Raw genomic sequence first — 11,211 nt, forward strand, 5'->3', positions numbered from 1 at the left:
GTCCAGTTTGAATGGACAAGAATTCAGAAAGTTTTCTGTTTGCATTCCATTTTGAGTGAAAATTCCATCGAAAATGCATGATACCTTTTTATAAAATTTAGCCATAAATTTTCATTAAATTCAGACCGCTCTGGAAATTTTTCTCTGGATCCGCCCCTGTAGGTTGCGACTGACTACAAAGAGATCTCAAGCATGGTCGGTTTGGCGTAATTTAATCGAGTTCTAGTTTTACTACAAAAGGTGGTTGTACCTGTGCGGTATTTTGAATATTTCAATGGGATTACGACCTGTTTTTTTGTTTATTCTGTTGTTCCTTCAGTATTTCTACTCTACGTGTTTTACCTGCTCTTAATGTTTGATTTGATTTGTTTTACCTTTTAACTGTTACTTTCTGTTTGTTTTGGTAATGTTTACTATTTGTGCTTTTATATATGTTCTTTCTGTATCCTCTATTCTGCTCTATCTGAACATTGAATTAATTTCTTGTTATTTTCGTTTTCTTTATTATGTGCTCTCTCCGGTTTCACAATTTTTAAAATAAAACCTTTTCCCCCTTTTCCCCGACCATTCTTTTATGTTTTAGCCGATACTTGAATTTTGTTGTTACAACTCAGAAATTAAGAATCAGAAATCAGAAATCAGAAATCAGAAATCAGAAATCAGAAATCAGAAATCCGAAATCAGAAATCAGAAATCAGAAATCAGAAATCAGAAATCAGCAATGAGCAATCAGAAATCAGAAATCAGAAATCAGAAATCGGAAATCAGAAATCAGAAATCAGAAATCAGACATCAGAAATCAGAAATCAGAAATCAGAAATCAGAAATCAGAAATCAGAAATCAGAAATCAGAAATCAGAAATCAGAAATCAGAAATCAGAAATCAGAAATCAGAAATCAGAAATCAGAAATCAGAAATCAGAAATCAGAAATCAGAAATCAGAAATCAGAAATCAGAAATCAGAAATCAGAAATCAGAAATCAGAAATCAGAAATCAGAAATCAGAAATCAGAAATCAGAAATCAGAAATCAGAAATCAGAAATCAGAAATCAGAAATCAGAAATCAGAAATCAGAAATCAGAAATCAGAAATCAGAAATCAGAAATCAGAAATCAGAAATCAGAAATCAGAAATCAGAAATCAGAAATCAGAAATCAGAAATCAGAAATCAGAAATCAGAAATCAGAAATCAGAAATCAGAAATCAGAAATCAGAAATCAGAAATCAGAAATCAGAAATCAGAAATCAGAAATCAGAAATCAGAAATCAGAAATCAGAAATCAGAAATCAGAAATCAGAAATCAGAAATCAGAAATCAGAAATCAGAAATCAGAAATCAGAAATCAGAAATCAGAAATCAGAAATCAGAAATCAGAAATCAGAAATCAGAAATCAGAAATCAGAAATCAGAAATCAGAAATCAGAAATCAGAAATCAGAAATCAGAAATCAGAAATCAGAAATCAGAAATCAGAAATCAGAAATCAGAAATCAGAAATCAGAAATCAGAAATCAGAAATCAGAAATCAGAAATCAGAAATCAGAAATCAGAAATCAGAAATCAGAAATCAGAAATCAGAAATCAGAAATCAGAAATCAGAAATCAGAAATCAGAAATCAGAAATCAGAAATCAGAAATCAGAAATCAGAAATCAGAAATCAGAAATCAGAAATCAGAAATCAGAAATCAGAAATCAGAAATCAGAAATCAGAAATCAGAAATCAGAAATCAGAAATCAGAAATCAGAAATCAGAAATCAGAAATCAGAAATCAGAAATCAGAAATCAGAAATCAGAAATCAGAAATCAGAAATCAGAAATCAGAAATCAGAAATCAGAAATCAGAAATCAGAAATCAGAAATCAGAAATCAGAAATCAGAAATCAGAAATCAGAAATCAGAAATCAGAAATCAGAAATCAGAAATCAGAAATCAGAAATCAGAAATCAGAAATCAGAAATCAGAAATCAGAAATCAGAAATCAGAAATCAGAAATCAGAAATCAGAAATCAGAAATCAGAAATCAGAAAACAGAAAACAGAAATCAGAAATCAGAAATCAGAAATCAGAAATCAGAAATCAGAAATCAGAAATCAGAAATCAGAAATCAGAAATCAGAAATCAGAAATCAGAAATCAGAAATCAGAAATCAGAAATCAGAAATCAGAAATCAGAAATCAGAAATCAGAAATCAGAAATCAGAAATCAGAAATCAGAAATCAGAAATCAGAAATCAGAAATCAGAAATCAGAAATCAGAAATCAGAAATCAGAAATCAGAAAGCAGAAAGCAGAAATCAGAAATCAGAAATCAGAAATCAGAAATCAGAAATCAGAAATCAGAAATCAGAAATCAAAAATCAAAAATCAGAAATCAGAAATTTCTCATTTCTAAAAAGAGTAAAGAGTAAAGAGTAAAGAGTAAAGAGTAAAGAGTAAAGAGTAAAGAGTAAAGAGTAAAGAGTAAAGAGTAAAGAGTAAAGAGTAAAGAGTAAAGAGTAAAGAGTAAAGAGTAAAGAGTAAAGAGTAAAGAGTAAAGAGTAAAGAGTAAAGAGTAAAGAGTAAAGAGTAAAGAGTAAAGAGTAAAGAGTAAAGAGTAAAGAGTAAAGAGTAAAGAGTAAAGAGTAAAGAGTAAAGAGTAAAGAGTAAAGAGTAAAGAGTAAAGAGTAAAGAGTAAAGAGTAAAGAGTAAAGAGTAAAGAGTAAAGAGTAAAGAGCAAAGAGTAAAGAGTAAAGAGTAAAGAGTAAAGAGTAAAGAGTAAAGAGGTAAAGAGCAAAGAGTAAAGAGTAAGAGGTAAAGAGTAAAGAGTAAAGAGTAAAGAGTAAAGAGTAAAGAGTAAAGAGTAAAGAGTAAAGAGTAAGAGTAAAGAGTAAAGAGTAAAGAGTAAAGAGTAAAGAGTAAAGAGTAAAGAGTAAAGAGTAAAGAGTAAAGAGTAAAGAGTAAAGAGTAAAGAGTAAAGAGTAAAGAGTAAAGAGTAAAGAGTAAAGAGTAAAGAGTAAAGAGTAAAGAGTAAAGAGTAAAGAGTAAAGAGTAAAGAGTAAAGAGTAAAGAGTAAAGAGTAAAGAGTAAAGAGTAAAGAGTAAAGAGTAAAGAGTAAAGAGTAAAGAGTAAAGAGTAAAGAGTAAAGAGTAAAGAGTAAAGAGTAAAGAGTAAAGAGTAAAGAGTAAAGAGTAAAGAGTAAAGAGTAAAGAGTAAAGAGTAAAGAGTAAAGAGTAAAGAGTAAAGAGTAAAGAGTAAAGAGTAAAGAGTAAAGAGTAAAGAGTAAAGAGTAAAGAGTAAAGAGTAAAGAGTAAAGAGTAAAGAGTAAAGAGTAAAGAGTAAAGAGTAAAGAGTAAAGAGTAAAGAGTAAAGAGTAAAGAGTAAAGAGTAAAGAGTAAAGAGTAAAGAGTAAAGAGTAAAGAGTAAAGAGTAAAGAGTAAAGAGTAAAGAGTAAAGAGTAAAGAGTAAAGAGTAAAGAGTAAAGAGTAAAGAGTAAAGAGTAAAGAGTAAAGAGTAAAGAGTAAAGAGTAAAGAGTAAAGAGTAAAGAGTAAAGAGTAAAGAGTAAAGAGTAAAGAGTAAAGAGTAAAGAGTAAAGAGTAAAGAGTAAAGAGTAAAGAGTAAAGAGTAAAGAGTAAAGAGTAAAGAGTAAAGAGTAAAGAGTAAAGAGTAAAGAGTAAAGAGTAAAGAGTAAAGAGTAAAGAGTAAAGAGTAAAGAGTAAAGAGTAAAGAGTAAAGAGTAAAGAGTAAAGAGTAAAGAGTAAAGAGTAAAGAGTAAAGAGTAAAGAGTAAAGAGTAAAGAGTAAAGAGTAAAGAGTAAAGAGTAAAGAGTAAAGAGTAAAGAGTAAAGAGTAAAGAGTAAAGAGTAAAGAGTAAAGAGTAAAGAGTAAAGAGTAAAGAGTAAAGAGTAAAGAGTAAAGAGTAAAGAGTAAAGAGTAAAGAGTAAAGAGTAAAGAGTAAAGAGTAAAGAGTAAAGAGTAAAGAGTAAAGAGTAAAGAGTAAAGAGTAAAGAGTAAAGAGTAAAGAGTAAAGAGTAAAGAGTAAAGAGTAAAGAGTAAAGAGTAAAGAGTAAAGAGTAAAGAGTAAAGAGTAAAGAGTAAAGAGTAAAGAGTAAAGAGTAAAGAGTAAAGAGTAAAGAGTAAAGAGTAAAGAGTAAAGAGTAAAGAGTAAAGAGTAAAGAGTAAAGAGTAAAGAGTAAAGAGTAAAGAGTAAAGAGTAAAGAGTAAAGAGTAAAGAGTAAAGAGTAAAGAGTAAAGAGTAAAGAGTAAAGAGTAAAGAGTAAAGAGTAAAGAGTAAAGAGTAAAGAGTAAAGAGTAAAGAGTAAAGAGTAAAGAGTAAAGAGTAAAGAGTAAAGAGTAAAGAGTAAAGAGTAAAGAGTAAAGAGTAAAGAGTAAAGAGTAAAGAGTAAAGAGTAAAGAGTAAAGAGTAAAGAGTAAAGAGTAAAGAGTAAAGAGTAAAGAGTAAAGAGTAAAGAGTAAAGAGTAAAGAGTAAAGAGTAAAGAGTAAAGAGTAAAGAGTAAAGAGTAAAGAGTAAAGAGTAAAGAGTAAAGAGTAAAGAGTAAAGAGTAAAGAGTAAAGAGTAAAGAGTAAAGAGTAAAGAGTAAAGAGTAAAGAGTAAAGAGTAAAGAGTAAAGAGTAAAGAGTAAAGAGTAAAGAGTAAAGAGTAAAGAGTAAAGAGTAAAGAGTAAAGAGTAAAGAGTAAAGAGTAAAGAGTAAAGAGTAAAGAGTAAAGAGTAAAGAGTAAAGAGTAAAGAGTAAAGAGTAAAGAGTAAAGAGTAAAGAGTAAAGAGTAAAGAGTAAAGAGTAAAGAGTAAAGAGTAAAGAGTAAAGAGTAAAGAGTAAAGAGTAAAGAGTAAAGAGTAAAGAGTAAAGAGTAAAGAGTAAAGAGTAAAGAGTAAAGAGTAAAGAGTAAAGAGTAAAGAGTAAAGAGTAAAGAGTAAAGAGTAAAGAGTAAAGAGTAAAGAGTAAAGAGTAAAGAGTAAAGAGTAAAGAGTAAAGAGTAAAGAGTAAAGAGTAAAGAGTAAAGAGTAAAGAGTAAAGAGTAAAGAGTAAAGAGTAAAGAGTAAAGAGTAAAGAGTAAAGAGTAAAGAGTAAAGAGTAAAGAGTAAAGAGTAAAGAGTAAAGAGTAAAGAGTAAAGAGTAAAGAGTAAAGAGTAAAGAGTAAAGAGTAAAGAGTAAAGAGTAAAGAGTAAAGAGTAAAGAGTAAAGAGTAAAGAGTAAAGAGTAAAGAGTAAAGAGTAAAGAGTAAAGAGTAAAGAGTAAAGAGTAAAGAGTAAAGAGTAAAGAGTAAAGAGTAAAGAGTAAAGAGTAAAGAGTAAAGAGTAAAGAGTAAAGAGTAAAGAGTAAAGAGTAAAGAGTAAAGAGTAAAGAGTAAAGAGTAAAGAGTAAAGAGTAAAGAGTAAAGAGTAAAGAGTAAAGAGTAAAGAGTAAAGAGTAAAGAGTAAAGAGTAAAGAGTAAAGAGTAAAGAGTAAAGAGTAAAGAGTAAAGAGTAAAGAGTAAAGAGTAAAGAGTAAAGAGTAAAGAGTAAAGAGTAAAGAGTAAAGAGTAAAGAGTAAAGAGTAAAGAGTAAAGAGTAAAGAGTAAAGAGTAAAGAGTAAAGAGTAAAGAGTAAAGAGTAAAGAGTAAAGAGTAAAGAGTAAAGAGTAAAGAGTAAAGAGTAAAGAGTAAAGAGTAAAGAGTAAAGAGTAAAGAGTAAAGAGTAAAGAGTAAAGAGTAAAGAGTAAAGAGTAAAGAGTAAAGAGTAAAGAGTAAAGAGTAAAGAGTAAAGAGTAAAGAGTAAAGAGTAAAGAGTAAAGAGTAAAGAGTAAAGAGTAAAGAGTAAAGAGTAAAGAGTAAAGAGTAAAGAGTAAAGAGTAAAGAGTAAAGAGTAAAGAGTAAAGAGTAAAGAGTAAAGAGTAAAGAGTAAAGAGTAAAGAGTAAAGAGTAAAGAGTAAAGAGTAAAGAGTAAAGAGTAAAGAGTAAAGAGTAAAGAGTAAAGAGTAAAGAGTAAAGAGTAAAGAGTAAAGAGTAAAGAGTAAAGAGTAAAGAGTAAAGAGTAAAGAGTAAAGAGTAAAGAGTAAAGAGTAAAGAGTAAAGAGTAAAGAGTAAAGAGTAAAGAGTAAAGAGTAAAGAGTAAAGAGTAAAGAGTAAAGAGTAAAGAGTAAAGAGTAAAGAGTAAAGAGTAAAGAGTAAAGAGTAAAGAGTAAAGAGTAAAGAGTAAAGAGTAAAGAGTAAAGAGTAAAGAGTAAAGAGTAAAGAGTAAAGAGTAAAGAGTAAAGAGTAAAGAGTAAAGAGTAAAGAGTAAAGAGTAAAGAGTAAAGAGTAAAGAGTAAAGAGTAAAGAGTAAAGAGTAAAGAGTAAAGAGTAAAGAGTAAAGAGTAAAGAGTAAAGAGTAAAGAGTAAAGAGTAAAGAGTAAAGAGTAAAGAGTAAAGAGTAAAGAGTAAAGAGTAAAGAGTAAAGAGTAAAGAGTAAAGAGTAAAGAGTAAAGAGTAAAGAGTAAAGAGTAAAGAGTAAAGAGTAAAGAGTAAAGAGTAAAGAGTAAAGAGTAAAGAGTAAAGAGTAAAGAGTAAAGAGTAAAGAGTAAAGAGTAAAGAGTAAAGAGTAAAGAGTAAAGAGTAAAGAGTAAAGAGTAAAGAGTAAAGAGTAAAGAGTAAAGAGTAAAGAGTAAAGAGTAAAGAGTAAAGAGTAAAGAGTAAAGAGTAAAGAGTAAAGAGTAAAGAGTAAAGAGTAAAGAGTAAAGAGTAAAGAGTAAAGAGTAAAGAGTAAAGAGTAAAGAGTAAAGAGTAAAGAGTAAAGAGTAAAGAGTAAAGAGTAAAGAGTAAAGAGTAAAGAGTAAAGAGTAAAGAGTAAAGAGTAAAGAGTAAAGAGTAAAGAGTAAAGAGTAAAGAGTAAAGAGTAAAGAGTAAAGAGTAAAGAGTAAAGAGTAAAGAGTAAAGAGTAAAGAGTAAAGAGTAAAGAGTAAAGAGTAAAGAGTAAAGAGTAAAGAGTAAAGAGTAAAGAGTAAAGAGTAAAGAGTAAAGAGTAAAGAGTAAAGAGTAAAGAGTAAAGAGTAAAGAGTAAAGAGTAAAGAGTAAAGAGTAAAGAGTAAAGAGTAAAGAGTAAAGAGTAAAGAGTAAAGAGTAAAGAGTAAAGAGTAAAGAGTAAAGAGTAAAGAGTAAAGAGTAAAGAGTAAAGAGTAAAGAGTAAAGAGTAAAGAGTAAAGAGTAAAGAGTAAAGAGTAAAGAGTAAAGAGTAAAGAGTAAAGAGTAAAGAGTAAAGAGTAAAGAGTAAAGAGTAAAGAGTAAAGAGTAAAGAGTAAAGAGTAAAGAGTAAAGAGTAAAGAGTAAAGAGTAAAGAGTAAAGAGTAAAGAGTAAAGAGTAAAGAGTAAAGAGTAAAGAGTAAAGAGTAAAGAGTAAAGAGTAAAGAGTAAAGAGTAAAGAGTAAAGAGTAAAGAGTAAAGAGTAAAGAGTAAAGAGTAAAGAGTAAAGAGTAAAGAGTAAAGAGTAAAGAGTAAAGAGTAAAGAGTAAAGAGTAAAGAGTAAAGAGTAAAGAGTAAAGAGTAAAGAGTAAAGAGTAAAGAGTAAAGAGTAAAGAGTAAAGAGTAAAGAGTAAAGAGTAAAGAGTAAAGAGTAAAGAGTAAAGAGTAAAGAGTAAAGAGTAAAGAGTAAAGAGTAAAGAGTGAAGAGTAAAGAGTAAAGAGTAAAGAGTAAAGAGTAAAGAGTAAAGAGTAAAGAGTAAAGAGTAAAGAGTAAAGAGTAAAGAGTAAAGAGTAAAGAGTAAAGAGTAAAGAGTAAAGAGTAAAGAGTAAAGAGTAAAGAGTAAAGAGTAAAGAGTAAAGAGTAAAGAGTAAAGAGTAAAGAGTAAAGAGTAAAGAGTAAAGATTAAAAAGTAGAAAAGGTGCTATAAATAGTAAACAGCAATTCGCTACTATCTCGATTAATTTCAGACAGTTATCAATATCCTATGTAGTCTACCAGATCATCTCCCCAAACAGCACCGATAACAAATCGATAAATGATTGATAAAAAATGACCAACTCAAGAGCCACTTCACTTCGTTTAGGGAAGATAAGCCCACTTACAGCGTTTGGGCCGACGCTACCAGCAAAAAAACATGTCGAGCAAGACAACAATCGACCAAAAACATTCAGCCCCCTCCTTTTCGACCGATTTTAGTTTCCGATGTCGTTTTATTTTATTTATTCACATATATCACATCCCGCTCGGAAAAAACACCCCTCGTAAAAGTTCGAGAGCATCACAATTTCCCATGTCCCTGTGATGCCTCCGAATCCACATCCAACAAGTGCCCCCTGCCAAATGAAGGCGCTGGCAGCACTCGGCGGATTGGTGTAATAGGGCGGATAAAAAACGACCCCCGCCCTGTTGCCTGTTGTACACGGTATTTGACTGATTGATTGCCAGTAATAAAAAGGCAAAAAGACGTATTACCGAAGATTGCCGGGACACAGCAGGACAGCATGTGTCCCCGTGTCGGTCCTTCAATCACTTGTTGCTAATTAAATTCTAAGCTTTCCCCGGTTTAACTGAGGGGAAATTATTCCGATTTGGGAATGTACCCCGTGCCGGTGTAGATTTTAGAGCTAACAAATGTGGCAGCTTTAACGGCAATTAATTGCATTTCTAGAGCAGCGATGAACTCTAGCTTGCTCTGTGCTAGAAGAGGTCCAGGTGGCAACACCGGTAATTACGGCCGTAATCCACTTAGGTCATCTCGGTGTTCCATTCCCTGTTACAACGCGATCTTGTGCTCATTTGTTTCGTCTCGGCCCGGTTCGGGGGCTCTGAACTCGGGAGATGAATTTCGCAAATTAATTTGATAACCGTAAGACACGGCGGTCGTCACAGACAAGCGGACTTGATTAGTAAGTTTGTTATTTGAGACGATTCAGAAGCTAATCTTGTACATCAAATGAAGTTTAATAAGTATTCGCATAATCTTTTGCTACCTAGTTTATCCATGGATTCAAAAGGTGCAGTCCGCATTTGTGGACCAGAACAACGGATCGCGCCTCCCAAAGCGCATCGCGTTTTGCACCTTAATTAATTTCCTCCCGCAGTTCGCCTCGTTCAATCTCGATCGGTTATTTGGATTAGGTGTTCGACAATTTCTTCAGCGACTGCGACTGGCAAGTTCGAATCTGGCCGGAGCTGACAATGAGGTGCGAAAATGGGAATCCAATGCAATGCAATGGAGGGGACAGAACTATATAGTAATTATTGTGGTGAACTTTGCAAGTGAGGGGGCACTTTAAAAGGTTAACTAATTAAACCGTTTTGTCGCGGGAAGTGGATCGCGTTGTGCAGTTATTTGGGTGGCTCCGATCACGAACCGACCGCGCCGCCGATGCCACTCAAGGTGAGAGTCAACTGGATCTGGTGGGTAAAATTCCTCATCTTTAGCTCTGCTTGGTGCGAGGAAATATGGGGTCACTGATCCAGTAGGCTTTGCCTACAGTAAACCAATAGCAATTGGTAATCGGATATAATTTTTCTACCTTGGCGTCATCACAGCATCCAGTAGGCCATTTGTGATGTGTCCACTTGAATCATTATTGTCGCATTGCGCGAAGTGCTATCAGTTTTGCCCAAGTCGTGCATCAGTGGTGGATAGGCTGTTTCTTGTATGGCATGGACCACCTCGTCTTTTATCGCGAGACAATGATCAACGAGTGACGCAAGATTATGCGAATAGAGGCTTCAGGCTGGTAGGTACCTATTTGTATGAAGGATTTGATAGGTGTCAAATGTTTTTGCTACTTGTATTTCTAAAGTGGAGTCATTTAGAAAGATTGCCGTGATAAGATTGTGTGATTCTTTCGACGAGGATAATTTTTCTGTCAATATAACTAGCACTGAAGCAGATTAAGTGTCAGCTATTCATTGTCAGTGCTAACTGATGGTGTTGAAGTTCGCGGTTTGTGTGTTCCTCAACTCAATATGCAAGTTTCATCATTATCTTCATGATGACGCTCATGAATATTACACATCATTTGCTCTGCTCTTAACCACTTATGTCTTGTTGACAGTCATTTTTCACTCATTGCCGAGAGGATGAATTGTAGAATCACCGGTAAGCAATTCTGATTGGTCAGTCTTTTCCATAAAAATGTAGTTAATTATCGTTTTGTGAGGCAAAATCTTCTTGTAAGAAAGATGCATAAACTAAAAAGAATTTGTGGCTGTCGCCCACCAGGAGGTTGATAACAGTCTATCTTTCTCCGGACAAACAAAACCAGTCTACAGGTTGTATGGCGTCCGACGGATTGAAGTATCTCAGTATTGATCCCGTTGGTGCTGTTTCCTAGGGTTACCAACCGTCCTTATTTTAAAGGACATGTCCTTATTTTCGAGGTTTTTGGAAAGCGTCCTTATTTTACTTCAAATGTCCTTATTTTTAGTCCCAAACTTTGGCATATACAGGGTGATTCAACATGATGGTTTTTAACAGGGTATGTCATGTTATTGCAGTTTAGTATTGTTTGCTCACCATTTTCAAATTATTCAACTATGTTTCGAAAATCAGCGATCAGTAAGAAATGTGTTTCGTGCACTCCTACCCAGAGTTAAAAATAATCGAAGCTCTTTTTTGACGGCTGAAAATGAGCCTGTTGCGACTCGCGGTGAATAGAAAAAATATTCATTCAACTATCCGTCTTATTCATTCAGTTGATTATCGTACAATATATTCATTACACTTATTATCTAGGAAAATGTTTTCAAATGCCGATAAAGCATATGAAACAACAAACATCATCGCTTACATTGTGCCAGGGTCTACTTTGATGCGTTTGAGTCGTTGCTGCACGGTCGCTTCGTGTAATAATCGGAGCCGAATGAAAACCTGCATGGATGAATGGGCGGTTTGTTCGTTCGACGTTTTCAACTGCGTCATTGAATATTGAAAATGAATGCGGTTGAATATGATCAATCTTCATTCAATGAATTTGAATATTTTTAACTCTGCTCCTACCATAATATGGTCGACATAATCGGCCAACTGACTCCACTATTCACCATACAATCAAAGAGTAAAAGTTGCAGTTCTCGTTATTGGATGATTAGCGAACAAATCGACCACATCCAGTACGCATTGAAGAAAACATAGGGGTGGTGACATTCCCATTGGAAACCAACATTACTCGACTAATTAGCCAGATACCACTTGAAATACTCGAATCCGTTATCAAAAATTGGACCAGTCGAATGGATTACCTCAAGCGCCAACATGGTCAACATTTAAAAGAAATTGTT

This window comes from Topomyia yanbarensis, chromosome 2 (genome assembly GCF_030247195.1).
Source record: "Topomyia yanbarensis strain Yona2022 chromosome 2, ASM3024719v1, whole genome shotgun sequence".
Taxonomy (NCBI): domain Eukaryota; kingdom Metazoa; phylum Arthropoda; class Insecta; order Diptera; family Culicidae; genus Topomyia; species Topomyia yanbarensis.